The following is a 6,354-nucleotide window of genomic DNA, read 5'->3' as shown; positions in this document are numbered from 1 at the left end:
TCTCCCGTCCTTTTTTCCTTTCTTGCTCCATCTCTCTGTCCTGCTCCCTATCCCTCCCGCGCTCTCTCTGTTTCTGCGTCCTTCTCCTTGCCTTTCCCCACGGTGTCCGTCTTGTACTCTCTTTGGTTTTCTTGTTTTCTGGGTGGCTGGGCCCGGCTACCCGCGGGGGTGCTTCGGCTGGGGGGTTTGGGGTGGGGGCCTGGCCGTGCCGGTGATGGCGGGGAAATAAAGCCTGAAACGGCAATCGTGAAGCGACGCCCTGCCTGTGCTGGGGCTGCCCCGCAGAGGCGTGGGGCCGGGCCCTCCGCAGGTCCCGAGCACTCCCCGAAACTACGTGTGGGGCCCCGGGGGTGCAGGGCTGTGGGGTGGCTACGCTCAGCGTCGCCCGTGGGCACTGCAGGGTCAGAAACGGAGAACAAGTTTTCTGTTCCTGGGGCTTGACAACAGGCTCGCGTGGCTGATGTGGGGGCTCGGAAACAGACCGAGCTGCGCGGCTTTGGGCCCAGAAACAGAGGTCCGGCCCTGCGTGTTTGGGCCTTGAGAACGGGCTCAGCAGCCGGGTTTTTTGGCTCCCAAATGGGCCCCGAGTCAGCTGGTGCGGGGTCCAAAAGCGGGAGCCGGCTTGGCTGGTTTTGCAGGCGGGTGGGAGGGTGTTGGGGGCTGCGGGGGGAAGCGGGGGGCGGGCAGGGTGCGTGGACCCTCCCCGGAGATGGGGGTCTGGTTGTGTCGGACGCCGAAGTTTGGGAGTCCGGCACGCAGCAGGCCGAACTCAACATCTGTGATGGTCTGTGGGGGGGAAGGGCGCTTTTCAGACCCCACGTGCCCTCTTTGAGTCCAGCTCTTCTTTCTGCGCTGCTCAGAATAGTTGTTAAGTAATTAATCGCGCAAACTAACGAATATTTATTCGGCGTGTAACTCTGATGTTTAATCCCAATGCTCCAGTTTTGACAGCAGTTGATATACAACCTTATGGAAAGCCCAGACCGTTGCACGTAGCTGGAGCTTGTAAGGAGAAGCAGCTGAAATCAGCCGGAGCTTCAGCGCGGAGCTGGGGCTTCAACGAGCCAGAACTGTAGCAAGCGGGAGCTGGAACGAGGCGGGGTGTCCGCTGTCTGGAGCGTGCATTAGCCAGAGGCAAAAGTACCTGCGGCTGTAAGGAGCAGGAGGCGCGATTAGCTGGAGCGTCTTTTCGCTGGAGCGTCCGTCGGCCGGACTGCGCTCCCAGCACGGCGGAAGAGCGGCCGGGCGCAGGCAGGGCTGTCCGCAGCAAGCTGCTCCGAGCGGCAGGGAGGCGAGTTGTCCTTCTGCCAGCGGGGAGCCCGGCCTCTTCCCTCGGGCATGCAATCCACACCGCGCTCCTCTCTCTGCGTGGAGGGTCTCTCCCGGTCCGTTCCCGCGGGCAGAAGCGAGGTGGGGGTCCCCCGTCTCTCCTGGGGCAGCCCCCCCCGCGAGGGGGCGCGGGCGAGGTGTCGTCGTCCCCTCGGTACCGGGCAAAGGGGAGAGAAACCGGCCGGCGGGAGCTCCTGGGGTGCAGAGCCCTTCCGGCAGAATCCTCCCCTGTCTTTCCACCGTTGGCTGGGTGTGACGAGCAGGTTCATTTCTTTGTTTCCTCTTCTCCCAGCGTCACCTTCCGCGTCACACGAAGAAAATCCTGCGTGGTCAATTCCGCTTGCTGCTCAGGTAGTCGCACGTGTCGGGCTGGGGGAGCGGAGAGAAACACTTGCGAGTTCAAGGGCACTACAGATGCTCCACGTTAAACCCACAGGGAAGGCAAATTTGCTGCTAGTGCAGAAAAGCTGATGGAAAAATTGCTGTTTAACAGATCGTGCCCTGTTCCTGAACTGGTCCCTTGATATGTTTTTGTTTCAGGTGAAAGAATGAAATTTTTTGTCTGGTAAATTCAGAGCTGCCTGTTAGCTTCTTCAGGGTCGAGTGTTTCTCTTCTCTCTGTTCATACTGATTTGATGGGCAAGTTGGAAATAGCCTTTTACTTTTTTTATGTATAACTGAATTTTTAGGAATATGTGGTGTCCCCGTAGTTCATTTTGGAGCACCTAGATGCCAGCAGAAATGTAATGAGTGAAACATGATGGAAACTGGTACTTAAACTTGATTTTTATTTGATTTTTTTTTTCCTTCCCCATGAAGAGTGTTGATGGCATTTTGTCCCGTGGCACAATCCCCATTCCGTTCAGTGGAGTCTTCAGTCTAGGACTTTTAAGTAAAAAAGTTTGTCCTTCCAAAAAGGGACTAGTCATTCATAGGACCGAGGCATAGACTTGGAGAGTCGCTTAAGTACGTGATCGGAATTAAAGCCAACTTCAGTTGATGTTGCTGCTGTTGGTCTTTGCTTTCATTGATTTCTCCACCACTCCCTCATGGTTGGGAGCTCTGAATCGTAATGTTTTTCACTCTCTAACACATTTCCACACCCACCCCCAAAAAAAGGAGAGGCAGTGTCTAAAAGTTAATTAGTTTCCTCACAAATGCGTGAGCAAATAAAATTTGAGTTATGATGATTAAAACCATAAAAATGACACCAGTCTTGCAGATCTGGACTATTTCTGAACAGGTACTCATCACACGCAAAAGTCGTCAGGTCACCTGCGCTTCATGCTCTGACAAGACAAAATGCTGAGGCAGGGATGAGCTCTGAAAGAAGAAAAAAAAAAAAAGATACAGGGTCACGGTTTTGTTTTGTTGTTGTTTGTTTTTTAGAGAGTGCAATATTGACTGGTGCCAGCCTGCAGAGCTCTTCTGCTGCCTGACCTCTCCTTCTCTTTTGTGGCTGTAATTGTCGTTTGGATAATTGTAGAAGAGCAATTAAGTTACTTGCCTCTGTGAATGTGCTGGTAATACCAGGAAGGCAAATGCTTGAACCAGTAGTGAATAACTTGGCTACAAGTAGAATTTCTGAAGGAAGAACAGCAGCAGCAACAGGAAGCAAATAGCAAGTGACCAAAAAACTTGCGTGTGTCAAACGCATCAAAGCTTCATTGCTGAATGTTGTTTGGCAATATGTTCCAAATGGCTTTTTTCGGTAAACGTAAATTTTCAGGAAGTTCAAGGTTGCGTGTGGCAAAACGTGTCCCTCTGCGTACGCGTCCTGCTACGTAAATAGCATGGGTCGATGGCAAGTCCAGCGGCAGGGCTGCTGTGCCCTACTCTAGACGTTGCCGTAGTAGTGTTGCGGTATTTAGACCTTCACGGACGGGCCGAGGAACGGAAGGAGAATGCCCGTTTTCTGTAAGGGCTCAGAATGCCGACCCTTTTCTCTGCCTGCCGCTCCCCTGTGCGTGAGATGAAGCTGTTTTATTTTTCTCCCTTGTTCCTGGTCTAAATATTTCTGGAGCTGTCGCTGCTGTGGGTTTGCAATTGGTGTTGCTGCGTTTTTGTAGCGGTCTAGCGATGGGTCGTTTCTGCTGCGGCGAAGCGTCGAGATACGGTTTTCGGTTTAAAGCATCAGAAACTACGTTCACGGAAACCGGTAACTCGCGGCGCAGGTGAAACTGATCTGGCGCGTGCAGCTGTGCTCGCAGGGCTGCTCGGTGGCTCCTCATCAAAACGGCAGGGTGCGTGTGTGGACATCCATAGGGTTGCGCTCTGGGTCCGAGAGCGTTAACATATTTTTGCTGTTGGAAGATGGAACGGAGCGTGTGCCTGTTAAATCTCAGGGCGGTCAAAAGCTAGGAGGGACCGTGAGCGGGTTTGGTGGCATAACTGCGGTTTTAAAAGATCTTGACCGTTTGGAGCAACGGCCCGGAAAAAATCATTCCTTTTTTGCAACGAGACAGTTCACAAGGACAGATGTGTTGCTGTGCTCTCTAGCAAAAATACTCAACTTGGGACGTATAGGGCGATGAAGCCTCGGCTATACTAAGGCTTGAGAAAACGTATGTAGGTCTCTATGTCTGTCACCTGAAAGTAAAGTTACCAATGAGTCAAAAAAGAAAGGAAAAAAAAAGGCATGGTTGTCTGAAAAATGCAAAAGCTCTAGTGGCCTGTGTCAACAGCTGTACCAAAGATGACGCAAAAATACTTTTTCCTCCGCTCAGTCGTACTGTCTTCACAAACCTTCACAACAAAAAGGCAGCTTTGGATTTCTGCCCAGCTTTGTGCTAATGTTTTTCTTCTTCTCTCAGCTGGATGTCAGCTAGCACCGTTTCACCGTGGTTGCCATGGAAAGATTCCGTAGTGGCCTGCATTTGAAGAATTTTTTTATTTGAAGAATAAAATAAAGAGGATCCAGCCAGCAGCTGCAGACAGGAGATAGCCTGCCTCTCCAGGTGAGGATGGACCCTTCTTAGTGTAGTCCTCAGCAGATCCGATCACCAGTGTGCACAGCAGGGCCTGTATGCGTAACCAAAACCACAGTACAGTCATGTAGTGTGTGTGTGTGCATGTGAGCCTGTGTTTCTAGGAAGCCTCATATTGTAAGAGCTGTAAGGCACCAATCTATTCTCTTAGGTGGATGACAGTCAAGTGACTGCAGCTGCAGAGGAGGAAGGGAGAGGGAGAGAGAGACAGGCATGTCTGAACAGTCAAATTCTCTCAGCAGCTCCAAGAGCGGGAGGTACGGTGAGTCCTGGACCCCTGGGGCTGTGTCACCCCTCTTCTGCATCCCAGTCCCTCCCTGCCCCCACCTTCTCTTTCTCTCACTGCTTTAATTTTTTTGTTTTTTTCTTCCTATACCTCTCCCTCTGTTGTTCTCTAAGTCCCCCTCTTTCTCTGTTGTTCTGCTTCTGCTTTCTTTTTCTCTCTGCACTTCTGGCCTGTCCCATCCCTCTTTTTTATCCTCTGTTTCTGCCCTGCAGCCCGTCACTACTTTTTCTTTCTCCATCTATCCGTCTGTCTTCTTATCCCAATCTTGTTAATTCCTCCCTATCTGCCCTTTAGCCCTTCACAGTTCCCGCCGCTCTCACCTGTCTGATGCTGTGTCTCTATTTTTAAATTCCTTTCTCTGCCCTGTATTCTGGATACATTTTTACTTTCTTAGATTCTCTTGTTCCAGGTCCCTGTCCCTATGTTTTAACTTCTTCCCTCACTGTCCCATAGCCCATTGTTGTCTTTATTAGTCTCTCTGTCTGGTTCCCTGTCCCTATTCTTTATTTTCCCTCTCTCTCCCCTTTAGATCATCAGTGTTTTTGATATTTCTCAGTCTCTCTCATCTACCTCACTGTCCCCTTTTTTTAATTCTTCCTTCTGCCCTGCGGCTCATCACTAATATTTGTTTTTCTCCATCTCTCTGTGTGGTATCCTCTCCCTTTTTATTAGTTCCTCCTTGCTGTCCTGTAGCCCATTGCTACCCCCCCCGCCCCATCTCTCTCTCTGTCTCCCTTTCCCTACTTTTCAATCCCCCCTCTCTGCCCTGAAGCCGATCACTGTTGTAGTGAGTTTGTGTGGCCAGCTGGGGCAGGGGAGTGGGCCGGGGCTGCAGGGGTGGGTTCTGGGAGAAGACACCAGGACTTGCCCCCATGCTGGGCACAGCCAGTTCCAGCAAGATGGAGCTGCTACTGGTCAAAGCTGAGCCAACCAGCAACCCTGGTAGCACCTCTGTGATATTTAAGAAGGGCTAAAAAAAAATGCTGTGCAGAAGCTGTCAGTCCTGCAGACACCCAAGTCAGTGAAGAAGGAAAAGGAGGAGGTGATCCAGGTCCTAAAGCAGATTCCCCTGCAGTCTGCAGTGAAGACCATGGTGACATAGGCTGTCCCCCTGCAGCCCACGGAGGTCCATGGCAGAGCAGATGTGCACCCTGCAGCCGATGGGGGACCCCTCGCCAGAGCAGGCGGATGCACCCAAAGGAGGCTGTGACGCTGTGGAGAGGAGCCCACATTGGAGCAGGTTTTCTGGCAGGACCTGTGGCCCCATGGGAGTGACACCACACTGGAACAGAGGAAGAACACGAAGAAGGAAGGAGCAGCAGAGACAACTTGTGATGAACTGACTGCAACCCCCCCCTCCCTCTCCCCCTGTGCTGCTTGGTAGGAGGAGGTAGAGAAGTCAGGAGTGAAGATGAGCCCAGGAAAAAGAGAGGGGTGGGGGGAAGGTGTTTTTCAGATTTGTTCATATTTCTCATTATTGTACTCTGATTTTGACTGACAATAAATTAATTGCCCCAAGTTGAGTCTGTTTTGCCTGTGACAGTAATTGGTGAGTGATCTCTTTGTCCTTATCTTGACCCACAAGCTTTTTTGTTGTATTTTGTACCCTCCTGTCTTGTTGAGGGGGAGGAATGATAGAGTGGCTTGGTGGACACTCGTCAGCCAGGCAAGGTCAACCCACCACAGTTTCCTTCTATCAGGCTCCCTGTCCCTATTTTTAAAATCTTGCCTATATTTCTTGTATGTCATCAC

The 6,354-nt window shown here is 51.4% G+C and overlaps 2 long non-coding RNA genes across 2 annotated transcripts; both read left to right on the top strand.

Moving 5' to 3' along the window:
• Nucleotides 1-837: 837 nt before the first annotated feature.
• On the top strand, nt 838-3,421 carry LOC138684285 (uncharacterized). The gene is made up of 3 exons (XR_011323614.1): nt 838-1,096; nt 1,622-1,680; nt 3,399-3,421. It is a non-coding gene; the product is annotated as an uncharacterized lncRNA (long non-coding RNA).
• An 802-nt stretch (nt 3,422-4,223) lies between these two features.
• LOC138684283 (uncharacterized) lies at nt 4,224-6,125 on the top strand. The gene is made up of 3 exons (XR_011323611.1): nt 4,224-4,286; nt 4,468-4,573; nt 5,720-6,125. It is a non-coding gene; the product is annotated as an uncharacterized lncRNA (long non-coding RNA).
• Nucleotides 6,126-6,354: the final 229 nt, after the last annotated feature.

The sequence above is a fragment of the Haliaeetus albicilla genome, unplaced genomic scaffold (genome assembly GCF_947461875.1).
Source record: "Haliaeetus albicilla unplaced genomic scaffold, bHalAlb1.1 scaffold_104, whole genome shotgun sequence".
Classification (NCBI taxonomy): domain Eukaryota; kingdom Metazoa; phylum Chordata; class Aves; order Accipitriformes; family Accipitridae; genus Haliaeetus; species Haliaeetus albicilla.
This window is presented reverse-complemented; position numbering and strand designations above follow the sequence as displayed.